The sequence below is a fragment of the Mirounga angustirostris genome, unplaced genomic scaffold (genome assembly GCF_029215605.1).
Source record: "Mirounga angustirostris isolate CCGP_5_RB_7025 unplaced genomic scaffold, mMirAng1.0.hap1 SCAF_3, whole genome shotgun sequence".
Lineage (NCBI taxonomy): Eukaryota > Metazoa > Chordata > Mammalia > Carnivora > Phocidae > Mirounga > Mirounga angustirostris.
Window position 1 is genome coordinate 64766210 of NW_026991711.1, and position 19803 is coordinate 64786012.

The 19803-nt window shown below is 37.5% G+C and overlaps 1 protein-coding gene across 10 annotated transcripts in view; it reads left to right on the forward strand.

Moving 5' to 3' along the window:
• The window catches only part of SMAD9 (SMAD family member 9), a 75291-nt gene that overhangs the window by 10397 nt on the left and 45091 nt on the right, over positions 1 to 19803 (forward strand). The gene's annotated exons all lie outside the window — the stretch shown is intronic.

Sequence of the window (19803 nt, forward strand, 5' to 3'; positions counted from 1 at the left end):
TTTTTCTTTCTTTTTTCTTTTCTTTTTTGGCACTTTTTTCTTCTACAATAAGGCACACAGGAGGAAAAAGCAGAAGTAGAACTACTTGTTAATAATAAAAAATAGTATCGTTACATTAGTTTACAGTTTTCAAACTGCTTTTGTACACTTCCTCTCAGCATGAAAAGTAGTGATTTTTGTTTCAGCTTTGCGGAAGAGGAAACAGGATCCAAGTGGTTAATTACTTAAAGGTCACACTTAGTGATGGAGCTAGCATTCAGACTCAGGTCTTCTTCCTCCAGATAGTAATTATATCATGTTGCATCTTGTTCCTGGAGGCACTAGTTACCTTGTTACATTGACATTCTAGCTGAAAAATCAAACTAGATGAGTGGTCGAGAAACCATATCCCGGGGATTTAGGTGAACGTAAATCAAGACTTTCCCGGTGGCTTATTCGGTATAAATGCCAATGACGCCAGTTTACCTCAGCACCTCATGTCGTGAGCACAAGGCTGCCTATTGTAACCCTGTCTTGGTTTAGGCAACATATATCATTTTTAGTCAGGGCCTTTTGTTTTATGTGAAATTCAGTATTAATATAAAAAGAAATCAAGCTGTTTTTAGAGTTCTGTTTTAAAATGAGAGTGCACGTGTGCTTTATGCACTATGAGGGTTTTGATATATTTGTGGGCTTTTATTGGATGAGCCTCAGGCAGTCATTATGTAGTGACTCTGGGCCACAGTTCACCCAAATCCAGAAATGATGATAAAAATTAACTTCAAATATTCTTGTACTTTGTTATGTACTGTAGAATAAATTTATTAACCCAATAATATTTTCATGCAGCAGGTTCTGTTACATTCCTATTCCGGGAGGGACCGTAAAGTCAGTTTTATGAAAGAATGAATTTCAAAATCTGTGGACCCTCTAATGGATTTGAAGGCATACAGATTTTGGAGTATTAGTAGATTTTAATACAACTTTAAATATCAGATGTGGGGTGCCTGGGTGGCTCGGTTGGTTAAGCATTGGACTTCTGGTTTTGGCTCAGGTCATGATCTCAGAGATCAAGCCCCACTTTAGGCTTCCTGCTCAGTGCAGAGTCTGCTTGTCCTTCTCCCTTTCCCTGCCTCACCTCCACCGCTCCACCCCCACACCCCCCCACCCCACGCACATGCTCTCTCTCTTTCAAATAAATAAATAAAATCTTTAATAAAAATAAAATCTTTAATAAATAAATAAATACCAGATGTATTAGTGCATGAAATGACTTATATTTCTGCTTTCTTTCAGAAGGCTCACGGTTGTTGGATCTATAGGTGTTTGTTGAATGGAATTATTTGCTTTGAAGGAATTTTATAGTTTATAATATAAAAATAACATAAATTCCAAGAAAATAAAGCTCAATAACATTGATTGACAGTTTGTAAAATTGCTGTTGGTTGATTCTGGGATGGAAAATAGATTTCATTTAAAAAAATAATCTTTCTGGACATTGTTCCATAATTTCCCCTTTTTCTTAGTGTAGAAGCAAATGATATTTTAAAAATAGTACTTCCTTTCTCTCCTAAGCTACAACCATCAGAGAAAATTGATATGTTTACATGAATCAGCATTAAGTGGAAGAAAGGATCTGAAAGGCAGGCAGAATGCCAGGGAGTGCACAAAACTATGCGTGTCCTTCAATGAGTATGGGCTGTTGGAAGGAGATTCTCCTATATAATTAGGCCTGGGGAGTGTGGGATTTCCTAGCATTCTATGTTATGGGGGATTCTAATTTCTTTCAAGGCTTCCATGTACCAATGGCACATTATTTTCCATCTCAAAATTAGATTAAAAAAAAACAAAACTTCAGGTTTTGGTAGAGGGAGACTTTATTTGTAAAAATCCCTTGAAGGTAGTGATGAAGCAAATTATTATAACATTTGGAGTGCGATTTTCTTTATTGTGGTAAAAATACAGGAAATTTACCATTTTTACCATTTAAGTACCAAATCAATAGCATTAAATTCATCACAGTGTTGTGCAACTATCACTACCAGCCTTCTCCGGAATTTTTTCATCCTCCCACGTTGTAACTCTGTCTCTATCAAACAGAACTCCCCATTCCCCTTTCTCCCAGTTCCTAGTAACCTCTGTTCTACTTTCTATCTTTACAAATTTGCCTATCCTAATTACCTCCTATAAGTGGGGTCAAACAAAATTTGCTTTTTTGTGTCTAGCTCACTTTATCCGTATAACATCTTCAAGTTTTATTCATTATGTAGCCTGTATGAGAATTTCCTTCCTTTTTAAGGCTGAATAATATTGCATGGTCCACACCTACCACATTTTGTTTATCCAGTCATCTATTGATGGACGCTTAGGTTGTTTCTCTTCTTTTTTTTTTTTTTTTAAAGATTTTATTTATTTGACAGATAGAGACATAGTGAGAGAGGGAACACAAGCAGGGGCAGTGGGAGAGGGAGAAGCAGGCCTCCTGCTGAGCAGGGAGCCCGATGCGGGGCTCAATCCCAGGACCCTGGGATCATGACCTGAGCCGAAGGCAGACGCTTAACGACAGAGCCACCCAGGTGCCCCAGGTTGTTTCTCTTCTTCTGGCTGTTGTGAATAATACTACTGTGAATATTGGTGTACAAGTATCTGAGTACCTGTTTTCAATTCCTTTGTGTGTTTCTATCTAGGAGTGCAATTCCTGGGTCATTTGGTAATCCTACATTTAATTTTTGAGGAGCTGCCAAACTGTTTGACACATTGGCTGAGCCATTTTTTATTCTCACCAAGAACGCACCAAGATTGTCCTTTTTCCACATCCTTGTCAACACTTTTAAGTTTCTGTTTTGTTGATAATAGCCATCCTAATGATTGTGAAGTGCTAATCTCATTGTGGTTTGGATTTGCATTTCCCTAGTGACTATTGATGTTATGTTATCATGCAATCATATTGTTGACCGTTTATATATCTTCTTTGGAGAAAAGTCTACTCATAGTGCTTTGTCCACTTTTGAATTGTATTGTTTGTTTTTTGGTTGTTGAGTTATAGGAGTTCTTTATATAGTCAGGATGTGAATCCCTTATCAGCTCCATGAGCTACATGGAATGCTATTTTTAATGGCAAATTTCTAGAAAATCTTGTAAATATTTTTTCCACCTACTTCGGTATGTGATTTTTTACATTTAAGAATTAATTCTGTGGAATTTCATAACATATGGTCATATAAATAAAGGGAATCACATATTTTAAAAAATGTTTTGCTTTTAAAGCCTCCCTGTCTTAGATCACATTAATTTTGAACAAATCAAGGTTAGATGAGAGGATATCTAGCCAGCATAAGAGGTAACAGTTCAGTATGTGGTATAACTTTCAGTGACACAGCATTTAAACTGCAAATGAAATTAGAAGGGAGAGTTGGCCTTTGTAGGTTTAGAAATTTGCATCACTGAAGAAAAGTTAGCTGCCATCTCTTAGAGTCTGTTTTTCCCCCTCAGTGTCCTCCTCATTTAAAAGGGTTCGTGAGAGTTGTAAAGCACCTACATTAAAAATAGGAATTTTTAAGACTTGGTTCCAGTTCCACTTTTGACATATTGATGTATTGATAGCGTTGAAAATCCAGCAGCAACTAAACCAAAAACTAAAGACATGAAAAAACAGTGTAAGACCTTTTGAACAGGAAAAGGATGATAAATATTTTTAGTCTCACTTATATGTGGAATCTAAAAAAAAAACACAACCCAAAACAGATATACAGAATATTTACGTGGTTGCCAGAGGCTGGGGATGTGGTGTGGGCAAAATGGGTGAAGGGGACCAAATGGTACAAATTTCCAGTTATAAAGTAAATCATGGAATGGAATGGAATAGAATGGTGAGATAGTTAATAATACTGTATTGTATATTTGAATGTTGCTAAAAGAGTAGATCTTTTTTTTTTAAGATTTTATTTATTTATTTTAGAGCAAGAGTATATGAGCAAGAGAGAGAGCATGAGCAGGGAGGAGGGGCAGGGGGAGAGAAGAAGCCGATTCTCCGCTGAGCAGGGAGCCCGATGTGGGGCTCCATCCCAGGACCCTGAGATCATGACCTGAGCCAAAGGCAGACGCTTAACCAACTGAGCCACCCAGGCGCCCCAAGAGAGTAGATCTTAAAAGTTTATATCACAAGAAAAAAATGGTGACAGATGTTAACTTGACTTATTGTGGTGATCATTTTGTAATATATACAAATAGTGAATTATTATGTTGTGCATCTGCAATGAATATAATGTTTTATGTCAGTTATATCTCAAAGGAGATTTTAGGAAGAATAGATTAGAGGAAAGAAAGAACAGGATTAGAGGGGAATGACCAGGAGTCAATTTCAAGAAATGAAAATCTAGGAGAAGTGTCTCACCTACTCATACTGGGGGCCGGTTAATTCTTTGTTGTGGGCGCTGTTCTCTGAGTTGTAGGATGTTCAGCAGCATCTCTGGCTTCTATGCCCTAGATGCCAGTGGGACCCACTCCCTCCAGCCAACTTGTAGCAGCTAAAAATGTCTCCAGAAGTTGCCAAGAGACTCGCAGGGAGCAAAGTCATTCCTCATTGAGAACCACTGGTCTAGGGTGATGAGAGCCTGAGCTGAGTTCTAACAGCAGAATGGTGATGAAAAGGAGGTGGGGGGGGGGGAGCGAAATTTTGAGTAGAGGAGAGGAAGAATATTTCTGGCAGTTAAAATTTATTAAACATCTACTATTTCCCAGGCACCAGCACTAGGTGACATAGTCATTTAAGATAATTAGTAATAAATATTTATTAAATGCCAATCTGATGCAAAGGGTTGGAACTACAGAGATGAACAAGACAGTCAGGTTCTTAAAGACTTTGTCATTTAGGGGCGCCTGGGTGGCTCAGTCGTTAAGCATCTGCCTTCAGCTCAGGCCATGATCCCAGGGTCCTGGGATCCAACCCCGCATCGAGCTCCCTGCTCAGTGCGGAGTCTGTTTCTCCCTCTCCCGCTCCCCCTGCTTGTGTTCCCTCTCTCACTGTCTCTCTCTGTCAAATAAATAAATAAAATCTTTCAAAAAAAAAAAAAGACTTTGTCATTTAATAGAAAAGAGATATATGAACAAACAAAAAACAAATTATGATCCAAAGTGAAAATAGTCATGTGTATGAGGTACTGACTGAGAAGAGAATTCCATCTGGGGAAGTCACAGAGGCCTCTGAGACCTGAGCTGCATTTGAAGGATAAATAGCAGTTTTGCCTGCTGGAGTGGACTTTGCAGGGGAGGTGGTGAACTGCCCTGTGGTCATTTTTTTAGTCGCTAAGATGAAGACCAAGTTGAGGGAAAGCTCTTTCCAGGCTGTCACCATTGTCCAGGGAATAAAACTCCCAGACCATAATTAAACCTAGGATGACTGCTTGGGGCAATTGTGTATTTTCCCTGAGGCTTGAGTAGAGCAATTAGCACCTGGCAAATCCCAGAGATATGCAGTTTTAGTGCTAGTTTATATATTTCACATATTGTGTTAAATCATCATCAGCGCCAAGAGGATAAGGAGATGCATATCTAAATCCCACAATAAGTCAAACTGCCAAATTATATTGATAACACTTTGTTGATTGTGAACCAGTTAAATAAGAGGCATGTTTGCATCATGTGGTTAACAGTTTCTTTATTAACCAGTAGGTGTACTGTAATGGAACCTAGAAACAGATGGAACCATATGGCTTTATTTGTGGAGTGGCCATATATTGTTTAATCTCATGGCAGCAGTATTTGCTATTATGTAAGAAAAATAACAATTATTCAGTAGAAGTTTATATAATATATATTCAACAGGAATGATCTCTTCATCCTTCCTTAATGATTTACATTTTAAAAATTTTGCAAATTGAGGGGTGCCTGGGTGGCTCAGTTGTTAAGCGTCTGCCTTTGGCTCAGGTCATGATCCCAGGGTCCTGGGATCGAGCCCCGCATCGGGCTCCCTGCTCCGCGGGAAGCCTGCTTCTCCCTCTCCGACTCCCCCTGCTTGTGTTGTCTCTCTCTGTCAAATAAATAAATAAAATCTTTAAAAAAAAAAAAATTTTGCAAATTGAAAAAAAAAAGTAATGAACACTAAAGAAAATTTGCCAATGCATTTATCGTAAGCTGCCCTGCATGTACTCTAGCCCTGCTCTTTCTTCACTGGCTTCGGTCCCATTAGTAACAATAGTGGTCAGACTTGCTGATGTCACTACCCAGTTATTTAATTTGACTAAATGTGATAGATGTATTTATTTAAGATTTTGTTCAGAATTTTTTTTTAAAGGTCAGTATGGTACTTTTGCATTTCAGGGAATGTTGTGTGATACGATTGTAAAATTACATTAACTTATCAGGAATACTTATTTAAATATACTAAAAGCTGTGGAGACTCTTGAGATAAGATGCAAAAGCTATTTGCCCTTCCAATTCACAGAAAACAATTCGTTGTTATTCATTCTGTTTCATCTTATCTGATGGTTTGTTTTTGAAAAATATAAAATGTTCAACATGAGAGTAACTACATGATTTTTAGTTTTAGTACATTTGAATTGCTAAAGACTGACTCACACACCAGAAAGATACTGCTGCTCATGCCCTCCTGCCAATATGGTTTTGAAAGGGTCCCTTGGCACTGGAGCTGAGGCCTTAAATGGCCCCTCCTTCCTGCCCTTTCAACTCTTCTTTGACAGGAATTGCTCAGCCATGGTTATCTCGTCCTCTCCTCACCTCTCCTCCTCCCACTCCCATTCTTTTCTGGGAGCTGTGAATGACTCTGTCTTCTCAAGAGCCCATTCATTCATTTAGCAAAGATTAAACACCTACTATATGCTAGGTTCTATTTTGTGTGCTGGGGTACAGCGGTGGGCAAAAAATTCACATCCTAATAGAGTCTATGTTGTGGGGAGGAAAAAGAGACAATAAATAATAAAAATAAGTAAAATACAAAGCAGTCTTGAAAAGGGGGGACAAAGGTGGAAGGCTCACACTTCCCAGTTCGAAACATCCTAGAAAGGTACAGTCATGAAAACTGTGACATTGGCAAAGGATAGACATAGAGATCAATGGAATAGAATTGAAAGTCCAGAAATAAACCCAAACATTTGTGGCCAATTGATTTTTGACAAAGGTGTTAAAACCATTCAGTAGGGAAAGAATAGTCTCCAACAAATGGTGCTGGGACAACTGGATAGCCACATGCAAAACAATGAAGTTGGACCCCTACCTCACACTATTTCCACAGTTAACTGAAAATGATTAATGACCTAAATATGAGAGCTGAAACCATAAAACTCCTTGAAGAAAACAGAGGGGTAAATCTTCATGACCTTGGATTTGGCAGTGGATTCTTAAATATGATACTAAAGCACAAGTAACAAAAGAAAAAGTAAATAAATTTGACATCATCAAAATTAAAAACTTTTGCGCGTCAAGGAGCATTATCATGAAAGCAAGCAGGCAACATACAGAAAGGGGGAAATATTTGCAAATCACATATCTCAGTATCTATATATCCAGAATATGTTGAAAAAAACCCTCTTATAATGCAACATAAAACAAACAACACAATTTAAAAACGGATAAAGGGGAAGGCCCTGGGTGGCTTAGTCGGTTAAGCAATGAAGCATCTGACACTTGGTCTCAGGGTTGTGAGTTCAAGCCCTGTTTGGGCTCCGTGCTATGCTGTGGAGCCCACTTAAAAAATTAATTAATTAATTAATTAAAATAAAATAGGTAAAGGACTTGAGCTGACATTTCTCCAAAGAAGATATACAAATATACATCAAAAACTAATGATGTAATATATGGTGATTAACGTAACATAATAAAATAAAATTTAAAAAAAAAGAAGATATACAAATGGCCAGTAAAAATGTGAGAAGATGCTCAACACCATTAATCACTAGGGAAATCGAAATTAAAACACAAGGAGATGCCACTTCACACCTACTAGGGTGGCTGGAATAAACAAACAAAAAATGGAAAATAACCAGTGTTGGTGAGGGTGTGGAGAAATTGGAATACATGCATTTCTGTTGGGAATGTAAATGGTTCAGCTGCTGTGGAAGATGGCTTGGCAGTTTCTCAAAATGTTAAGCATAAAATTATGAGCCAGCAATTCTCATATACCCCAAAGAATTGAGAACAGGGGCTCAAATAAATACCTGTACAAAGATGTTCACAGCAGCACTATTTATAATAGCCTGAAAGTAGAAACAATTCAAAGGTTAATTAATGGTTGGATTGATGAACAAATTGTTATATATGTATGTATACACACACACTCAATGAAAAAATATTAGCCATAAAAATGAATGAAATACTGATACTTACTACCTTGTGGATGAACTTTGAAAACATTTCAAGTGAAGGAAGCCAGATACAAAAGGCCAGGTATTGTATGCTTCCATTTATATGCAATATGCAGAATAAGTTAAATCCATAGAAATAGAATGCAAATAGAATATTACCAGGGCCAGGGGCTTGAGGATGGGGGCAGGACCAGGAAATAAGGAGAAATTGTTGAATAGTTATGGGTTTTTACTTTGGGGTGGCGGGAATGACTTGGAATTAGAGGTGGTTGCACAACATTGTAAATGTACTAAATGCCACTGAATAGTTCACTTTAAAATGAATGATTTTATGTAATGTGAACTTCACTTTAACAAAATCTGGAGAAACAAGTAAAATATGTAGTATGTTAATCTTAAGTCTGCTCAGGGAAAAATAAAGCAGAAAAGAGTGAGAGAAAATGAGAGAGAGCTTCAATTTAAAATAGAGGGGACTAGGGGTGCCTGGGTGGCTTGGTTAAGCAACTGCCTTCGGCTCAGGGCATGATCCCGGAGTCCCAGGATGGAGTCCTGCATCGGGCTCCCAGCTCAGCAGGGAGTCTGCTTCTCCCTTTGACCCTCTCCCCTCTCCTGCTCTCTCTCATTCTCTGTCTCAAATAAATAAAATCTTAAAAAAAAAAAAATAGAGGGGACTAATGTAACACTGCATGTTAACTAGCTAGAATTAAAAGAGAAACTGAAAAAGAGGACATTTATCTTGATGAACACAGTAATGTACAGAGTAGTTGAATCATTATTTTGTACACCTGAAGCTAATATAAAACTGTATGTTAATTATACTGAATTAAACATTAAATAAATTAAAAATTAAAAATAAAATAAAGGGGGGAAACAGGGAAGGCTTCTCTGAGATTACAGGAGTAAAATTCTGAAGGAGATGGATGAGGGAGAGAGCCCCGTGATGGAAGAGCATTGTAGAAACAGAAATGCCCTGGGGTAGTTGCAAGGACGGCATGTTCAAGGCAAAGAAAGAGGCAGTTGTGCCAGGAGTAGAGAGAGCAAAGGAGAAAGTAGAAGGAAAAGAGGTCAGGGAAGTAACGGGTGGATGCTCAAGGAAGGGTCATTCCAGCATGCCACCAGGGTTGAGAAGTATAGTGCTGCAGGGTCTTGTAGACCATTGGAAGGACTTCAGCTTTTATTTGGAGTGAATAAAACCTTCAGAGGGTTTTGAGCAGAGAAGGATCATGAAATTGACTTATGTCTTAATAGGGTCAACCAGGCTGTTGTGTTAAGATCAGACTATGAGGGGGCACCTGGGTGGCTCTGTTGGTTAAGCAACTGCCTTCGGCTCAGGTCATGATCCCGGAGTCCTGGGATCGAGTCCCACATCGGGCTCCCGGCTCGGCGGGGAGCCTGCTTCTCCCTCTGACCCTCTCCCCTCTCATGCTGTTTCTCTGTCTCTCTTTCTCTCAAATAAATAAATAAAATCTTAAAAAAAAAAAAAAAGATCAGACTATGAGGACCAAGTGTAAAGGCAAGAAGACCACTTAGAAGGCCATTATTATAATTTAATAAAATGTTGTCCTGACTCTGCTTTTTCCATACTATACAATTTCACCCAAGCTATCATTTCCTTTCCCCCTTAAGTGCTGATAAGTTTGGAACTAAATCCCTTTGGTTCAGCCTTGTCCTCTGAGCTCCAAATCCTGTACCTCACTGCCTACCAAAATCCACTTTGATATAGTGCTTTTTTACTGACCCTTACCCGCCTTACCAGCTCAGATCCAGTATATCCAAAATAGACCTCATTGCATCTATCTGACCCCCAACTTCAGTTCCTCCTGAATTTGTTAATGAATGATATACCATGTGCCCCAGAAATCTGGACTCTTCCTAGTCTCTGAATCCCATCAGTTAAGACTTTTTTTATATTCTAAATTATTTTATTTTTTAAAAAAGATAATAATATGGCATTTTTCTTTTATTCTGATTATATGATGAAGCATGTTGATTTATTTTCAAATGTAATACCAATCTTGCATTTCCTGTGTTAGATCCCACTTGGTCATGAGGTATTAAACTTTTTAATACTGCTGGATGAGATTTCTTATATTTTCTTAAGGATATTTACATCTATGTTCCTGAGTAATATTTGTGTTTTCCTATGATATCCTAATCAGATTTTTGTTTCAGGATTATGCTGGTCTTATTATATGAGTTGGGAAGTTTCCCTCCTCTTCAACACTCTGAAAAATTTGTCTTTCTGTTATTTCTTCTTTAAACGTTTTATAGAATTTGCCAGTGAAGGCATTTAGGCTTGGTGATCTCTTCCAGGGAAAGTTTTTAGTTGTGAATTCAATTTCTTTAACAGATATAAGGCACTTCAAAATTTCAGCTTCTTTCTCTGTAGATCAAAAATTAACTATGTTGTATATGTCCGTGTAGCCCACACCTTTGTTAAGACATAGGACATTTCCATCATCCCCAAATGTTCCCACTAATGAACTTTGGATAAATAAATCTTTGTAATTCAGGTTCTGTATGAATTAAGCAATTATAGCTAAAAATGCAAATGTAATATACCTTTTTTACCAATCACATGTTAGCTTTATTTCATTAACATTTAAAAAAATAGGGGCGCCTGGGTGGCTCAGTCATTAAGCGTCTGCCTTGGGCTCAGGTCATGATTCCAGGGTCCTGGGATCGAGCCCCGCATCGGGCTCCCTGCTCCCTCTCCAACCCCCCCTGCTTGTGTTCCCTCTCTAGCTGTGTTTCTCTCTGTCAAATAAATAAAACCTTTTTTAAAAAAATTATAAAAAATAGGAAAAAATTGAAATTAAAAAAATAGAAATTCTTCTAGATTACCAAAACAGGTTATCAAATTCTGCATTTTTGGGGGGGCAGGTAAACAATTTTTATTGTAACATTATTTAAAATAAAGATAAATGGGAAGTAATCTAAAAACCAAAATTGTGAAGCAATTGCATTAGAAATACAGACGTACTATATACATCTGTTAACATCAAAAATGTGTGATAAGTTTTATTATATATTGTTGTTGTTTTATTTATCTGTGTATTTAAGTTTTTATTTAAATTCTAATGAACGTATAGTGTAATATTGGTTTCGGAGTAGAATTCAGTAATTCATCACTTACATGCAACACCCAGTGCTCATCACAAGTGCCCTCCTTAATGCCCATCCCCATCTAGCCCATCCCCCACCCTCCTCCTCTCCAGCAACCCTCAATTTATTCTCTATAGTTAAGAGTCAGATTTATTTTAGAATTTCTTCTCAGGTTATCCCACATTCCTTAGGTTGATGCCAGTTTTAAAACAGGTATGAATATATTTTAGGTTTATTGCACTGTAGTGGACTTATTTGATTGGCAGGTTGGGCTTAAGCTGAAAATGGCTTTGTCATAAGACAGAATACTATGCAGCAATTAAAAAGAATGAAGTAGGTTTATATAATACTAACATAGAAAATACTCTCAAGCAAATTGCAGAATGATTAAGTATTTTTAAAAATTCAAACTCATGCTATACTTTTTTGTAAGTACCTATCTGTGGATGAATACGCAGAGTAAAACACCTAAAAATAAGTTCAAACTTGTAACAGTAGTCAAATCAAGAAGTACATGAAGATTTGGGAATTGTGGTTGATGATCAGATGAACTTTAACCTTATCTATAATGTTTTAATTTTTGATAGAATAGTAGCTTGATGTGAAACTTACATAATTAGAACTGTAAAGTGACTTAACTGATTTACATATGACTAAAGGCAAAATGCATCTAGGTTTTGGTTTTGTTTTTGTTTCAGCAATTACTCTGAAACTCTAGAAAGCCAGCTTGTAAAATCTGTACAGGGAGGGCCTTAAATGTGTTTTGTTTTGTTTTTCCAAATTATGGCACAAGAAAGTATTACAAATGAAGCAAAAATGCAACTTAGAAATAAAATTAAAAGTTGAATATTACTCTGACTACCAAAAAACTTTAAAACCAAAATATTTAATAATATGAAAATGTTTACAATATATCATTCATTGAAATAGGCAGAATATGAGACATATCTATAAACAAATGCTCTTTTAAAATATGTTTATTTATAAAAAAGATTTAAAAATTCACAAAAATGTTAACAATGATTATTATCTCTATGGATGAACAGTGGTTATTTGAGCTTTCTTTTTCCATTTTCAGTTTTTTTTTTATTCGTGAACACAAATTGTTTTTTAAATCAAGGAGAGAAAACTCCCTTTCTATCCCAATTAAGGAAGGAAGGGAGAAAGAAAAGAAGGAAAGGCTAGACAGGACAGGGAAGGTAAGAGAAGATGGGAACTTCTTAGCATTTGCAAACATGCTGCAGAGAGTTCTGGTACATTTTTATTTTTTTAAATTTTTTTTTAAGATTTTATTTATTTATTTGACAGAGAGGACACAGCAAGAGAGGGAACACAAGCAGGGGGAGCAGGAGAGGGAGAAGCAGGCTTCCCGCAGAGCAGGGAGCCCGATGCGGGGCTCGATCCCAGGACTCTGGGATCATGACCTGAGCCAAAGACAGACACTTAACGACTGAGTCACCCAGGTGCCCCAGTTCTGGTACATTTTTAAATGAGAATGTTAGTAGAGATGTGTGTTAGAAACCTGGAGATTTGTAGAAGAGGTTTGGGAGGGATGGAGAGGAAAAGATGGTTTTGAAAGATGTTTAGAAAGTAAACAGTCCACAGGATTGGTAAGAGGGTGGGTGGGATTGGAACAAGAGAATGAGGGAGAGGTCGGTTTTCTCTTTTTTATATTTGTCAATTTAAAACCAAGTCATTTCAAATCTATTTTGTAACTGCATTACTCTTTGATGTGGGTAGAACTCGTGATTCTTCTTTCTGTGGCAAAAACTCATGTCTGAGCCCTTTGGCTTTTGCCAGGGTGGTTCAAAATAACACTAAATCACAGAGTTTCAAGCTGCCCAGGAAAATGCTATTTCTTTCAAGTGGATTAATATCTAAGTACAGAAATCATGATCCAAATCCTTCTATTATCTTCATCCTAAACAACTGCCCTGGGTAACTTAAAAAAATAAATAAATAAATAAAGCACTAAACTTTCTATGCCCAGATTTCAAAACTTAATGTGCAGCCATTAGCAGAGTAAGTTCCCTCCCCCTGATTATTTAAATCCACAGTAAACACATCTTTCTCTGGAATTCGATTTCATTTTCATTTAACAATAATCTAAATCCAAATTTTTAAAGATTCTGTGATTTTTGAGCAGAATTATGATTTATGTTACACCAGTGGTGATTTTTGACACAGAGGGGACACCTGACAATATCTGGAGACATTTTTAGCTGTCACAGCTTGCAGAGGGGTATGCTGCTGGCATATAGCGGACCGGGGATGCTGCCAGACCGGACAGCCCCACACACAAACCGTTAAAATCAAAGGGAGAAAATGCAGTAGTGCTGAGATTGAGAAACCTGTGTTAGACCCTTAGGGGAGCTTAGTAAGGGATATATATCCAGAGAATTGCAATATTGTTTATAATAGAGGAATAGTTGGTCTATATGGATGTAGAGCATTGAGATGCATTAGAAAAAGGATGACCTGGGAAACCGAGGAAGACGTAGATTTGAGGACTTAAGGTTGATGGAGTGATAGAGGGATCTAGCTGGTTAATCTGACCTAAGGCCAACAGTGCTGGCTGGAAGTGACTGCAGGAGATGGGGTGGGTGGCAGCTAGGCCGCTTGGAGTCCCTCACTCCCAGATCATGCAGAGAACGTTGACAGCCGTCATTGCCACGAATGTGAAAGAGAGAGTGATGTAAATGAGCTGATCATAAATCATAGCCAAGGAGTGTTCTTGGGGTGGTAAATGTATCAGCAAGGGCTTAGATTACTGCCATCTTTTTATTTTTTATTTAGTTATTTATGTATTTTTGAGAGAGAGCTCGCGAGAGTGCACGAGACAGCATGAGCTGGGGGTGGGGGCCACGAGAGACAGAGGGAGAAGGAGAGAGAGATCTTAAGCAAGATCCACACTCAGCACGCTCAGCACAGAACCCCAGGCGGGGCTCAGTCTCAGGACCCTGAGATCATGACCTGAGCCCAAATCAAGAGTTCGACATTTAACCAACTGAGCCACCCAGGCGCCCCTCACTGCCATCTTTTAATGGGTTGGCTCAGGATTTCTAGGGAGACTTCCCGTGGAGGTGAAAGGGATCACAGACTCAGAGGAGGTGGGTTCTCTGCTAGGACCTGAATTAGTGTGAGGTCACACGGGGTGAGGGACATATAGGAAGGATAGAGCATCATGAGCAATGATAGGGATCACATTCAGGTAGGGAATCAGGAAGACTCTATGGATGTGACTGAACTTTGAAGAGGGGAGATTGAGGTCAGGAAGTACAAAAGGCGAGAATGAAGACAGAGGGCCAGAAAGGGCTAATAATCCATAACAAATAATTAACTCTTAGATGCTCACTCAGTGTTCCATGGGTGGCTTGTAAGTTTATAACTTGTGTTTAGTGGATGCTTAAGAGATGCTTGTTCTTAATCTTTTTGTTCATTGCTCTAAGGCTCTTCTGATTGTAGATTAGGATCTTTTCTTTTTCGTAATCTTTGATTGGCCTTTGGTTCTTAAATTTTGATCTGCTGAGAAATATCATTGTTAATTAACAAGAGGGACCATGTTATACATGTCCTCTGAGATTTTGTTTTAAATTAAATACTTTATTATGTAATAGTTGAAACTTTCGAAAGAATATTTGATGCATGTATAAAAATTATGAACACTATGATAATATATGGTAATATAATAACATAAGAATCAACATTACTAATGCTACATCTTCCTGTTGTGCTACTCCTTTGCTTCAAGTATTTACTATCTTGAATTTTGCGTTTTCACTGCTGATAGTTTAGCTATAATTTATTCACATACATATGTGTCCCCATGATATTTAATTTTGTTTTTAAACTTGAGAAAAATGATTCCATGCTCTGTGTAGTCGTCTAGGCTATACTTTCTTTCTCATTTGACATTATGTCTCTAAGATTAATCCTTGCGGGTATAGTTAATATGTTTTTATTACTATATAATATTCTGCTGTGAGATTTTATACCAACCCTTGACATTTCAGACAAAATTAGGTTTTCAACAAGAAGTCTGTTAACTTGGCAAACTAAATGAGGATATATTAATTATTTATATATTTAATTATTTTTACATATGTTCTAATTTTACAACTAAAAGCTTCTTGCTAAATAAAGTGCCAGGACTTCAAGAAGACTGGAGAATACTGAGTTGTCCTATACTCTGTTGAGAGTTTGCCTAAAGATGTCTTCACATTTTCTTTGCTTAAAAGTACATCTTCCTTGTTATTCTCTTCACTTTGCTGCTCAGGTGTGCAACTATTGATCTATCTCAGTTGTGGCCTTGTGCTTGATTATTTTATAGTTAAGCATTACTGAGAAATTATCTGCTAAGTAAACGTTAAGCATACTGAGAAAATAGCAATGTTGTCCCGAGTAGTAGGACACATTTCATTCTAAAACGACTGAAATTTTTATGGACAGTTGATGATGTCAATTTTAAAGCTCAAAGGATTGGTTAAATGTATATAAACAGGCTGTTCAACGAAAAGTTTTGGTTCAGTCTTGTCAAAATATGACCTTATAGTCCCAGCCTTAAATCTAAGACTGCATTAGTAAGAACTTTATTTAGCTCGTTTGTAGGCCTTGCCATCATTTTAAGGTGGAGAATGTCTTTCCTGGTATTTTCCTTACGCTTGTTAAGGTAGTGCTTCTGTATGCTGGTGCATCCCTTCCTGGCTTTTGCTGTGTTTCATGATTCGTTAGCATGTAAAAATCTACCTGTTAGTCTGGATGCAGTAACTAAATCTACATAGGAAGAATTTTTGCTCAGCACAATGATTAACTTCTTTATTCATGGCTATCCTCTTGGTTTATGGGTGCTCAACTGTAACCTTATAAGCACTTTTTTTTTAAGATTTATTTATTTATTTGACAGAGAGAAACACAGCGAGAGAGGGAACACAAGCAGGGGAAGTGGGAGAGGGAGAAGCAGGCTTCCCGCCGAGCAGGGAGCCCGATGCGGGGCTCGATCCCAGGACCCCGGGACCATGACCTGAGCCAAAGGCAGACACTTAACGACTGAGCCACCCAGGCGCCCCTATAAGGCACTTTTCTTATGCTTATCTGATGTAGGTGTCTCCAACTTCCCTACAGCTTAATCTTTCAAGTCACTGGTACAATCAAGCTTCATCATCCAATAATGCCATTTTGTATATATTTCAACAAAATTGTCATCATCGTTGACAGAAATTTTTACAGCATGGTCTTGCACTCTGTCATTATTTTGGGTGTTTGTTTTTTTGGCTTGAGAATATACAGAGCTCATTACAATCGATGAGCTTACTTTTTCTCCGGCTCAGATTCAGTTTTTTGTTTTGTGTTTAGTTTCTGGAATTCTTTCTCACAGTGAGAATCCACACTGTACATCTAAAGAAGCACTTGCCTGCACAGTGGGAAAGTGGCAGTTAACACATGGGATGTGGGGTGGAAGGAGAAGATGAATTTCCTTGCAGAAATACTAGGACTCTAGTTGGTGTCCTGTCCTCAGTTACACCATGTCCACATTTGCAGAGCATTCCACCTGGAGAAAGCGTAACAAGTTGGAGCAGCTCAAGTTCATGCTCTAGAATACATCCAGCTCTGCTCTAGGAAACGGGAAACAGTCCTCTGGGTATCAGTTTCAACTGTGGGTCTCACCAGACTGTACAGTGAAGAAAACACATTGCTTCTGGGCTGGGCCAGAGTTTTAGACCCTCTACGATGAAATGACTCTGTTGCCACCTATGTTTAAAATAAAGATAAAATAAAACAACACCCTTCCATAAACCATTTAGTAAAGCCTAAAATAGCCCCACAAGTATCCTTCATTACATTTTTAGGACTCTAAATATTTTGAAGCAGTTTAGTGGCATTGTATCCTGACTTAAATTCTTTTAATTCCTTAGGTAATGAAGATTTTTAATCTGGGAAACTACTGTGTAGTTTTATGACTCACACAACAGCACCCAGTGCACTGTAGAGACTAAATCTAAAAACTTTGAAACTTACTTCAGGATGGCTTCGCAGAGGATATTTTTAAGAGTTGTTTTTTTTTTTTTTTATAAATAATTCCTACTTTTTTTAGTGCACCTAAGCACGAGGGAGGGTAGTAAAATGTTTTTGGTAAGTCATTCATTCTTCTGTAGATTGGTATTTCTCAGAGGAAATGGGAAAGAGGAACAGTGAAAGGTCATTTGTTGTGTTTAAAATAATTACAGACTGGACTTATGAAAGTTATTAAGAAAAAATTTTTTTAGTATGCCTCATATGCATTACTTGTGTGTTGACGTATGAGAGGCTCTGAATGAAAAATAGGGAAAATGTAGGAAAAAACATGTTTCGATCATCTGTGTAAGGTGGCTGTGATGTCCTAGTCCTGCTGTGCCACGTGATCACATTCCCCCATATTTGGGCTGAACTGCATTTTTTGAGAGAAAGAGGGAGGAAAGGAAGGGAGATGGGGGGGGCAGGGAGGGAAGAAGAAAGGGAGGGAGAGAGAATATGAGAATGGAAGTTTGTATTTGTTGAAGGGAAGCTCATTTCTGTTGTTCCTAAACACTCCTCAGGGTTAAAAAATAACATCCAAGCTGTCCTGAGGTGACTTTACAACAATGAGAAGGTGGAAATATACCTCGTTACTTACAAAACCAATTTTAAAACATCTATTTTTTAAAAAAAAGGGAAATATACCTTTTCTAGATTTGTGCTAAGCTAGTCTACATGGATATCATCTGATATTTAGAATATCAGAACAGTACAGCTTATCTGTTTTCTGAAGGGATGTGCTGGGAACATTTTTTTAAAAAGTGGCTTATTGACTACATCAGTAAAATAATACTATATTGCTTACAAAAAAGCTGGAACAGTTATAAAATTCTTAAAGTTTTAAGGTTTGGTGTTTTGATAAGCAAAGAGTTTTACTGATTTGTTCCACAGTTTGCTAACAAAGGTATTCTTTAGTGCCCAACAAAAACGCTTAGATAAGGTGGGCAGAATATGTTTTTAAAATTAGAATTATATTTTAGAAGTAGTAAGGTAAAATGAGTTACATTACATTCAGTAATGCAATGATACACATTTAATTCTACTAAAGAGTCTAGATTGTTTCTGACTAAAAAATTAGGTATGTTTAGAAGTAAACTTTGTGAAGTTTAGCAGTTAATTCTAGGAACTGCAACATAAAGAACTTGGTAAATATGTGTGAAATGGAAAGATATTTATTCCTGAAAAGCTGTATAGGAATCAGATTTTTCTAAATTGACTAATACTTTTATATTTATTATGATTCATTTTGTCAGACCAATAGTCTTTCTCAAATTTATATTTGTGGTAAACCCAAATTTTCATGGGTCAGGATTGTTTGGAGTAAGGACACCTTTAAGATGCCTTGTATTGCTTAAGACCTGGTTTATTCTTTCTGAGGTTGCTAAGGGACATAAAGTTTGATTTTTTTTTTTTTTTAAGCAGCAGTTATTCGCCAGTATATGAACAATTCAGTAAAAATAGATTCCTAAGGATCTTCAATTTGTAATTGATAAATCATTCATGCTGAAATAGTTGGCCTTGATTCTTATTCTCCTTGAGAATGTGGAATGTTTTATAAACACATTAAGAGTTACAAATATAGAGAGAAGAAAGAATTGCGCTATCAGTAATGCAATGATACACATTTGTGCCTAGTGAATTTTTTTTTTTTTTTTTTTTTTTAAAGATTTTATTTACTTCTTTGACAGAGAGAGACACAGCGAGAGAGGGAACACAAGCAGGGGGAGTAGGAGAGGGAGAAACAGGCTTCTCGCGGAGCAAGGAGCCCGATGCGGGGCTCGATCCCAGGACCCTGGGATCATGACCTGAGCTGAAGGCAGACGCTTAACGACTGAGCCACCCAGGCGCCCCATGTGCCTAGTGAATTTTTAATCAAAGTACTCTAATGCAAATAATAAAACACATTAGAATTGGGTATAAATTAAGAAGAGGCTCTAGCAATCTGTTTGGGTCCTGCTCGGAGTTAAAAGCTTACTTCGTTTTTATAATCTTGGCTCTCTGCTGAGTTCTGGCTCTGTGGTCCAAGTTTTAGGACAAGTGTGAGTGCTCCTGATGATTGGGTCATCCCTGTTTGGAAGATAGTTGCCACCTACTGTCTACCTGGGAATGCAAGACTGATTTTGGGAGTGAAGGAAACATGGAACCACATTTTAGAGTGATAGTACACCACTTTCTGTATAGATAACAGCAAATCCGGTCTTCCTAAAATTTTAACGGGAGCCGAACCAAAATATGGGAGTCCCTCAGAGAGACTCATTATATGGTACTGTTTACCACATAATACTTCTTTATTAATAAAGAATAAAAAGTTTATACAGAAAGAAATTCAAGTATGAAAAATCAGTGCTCG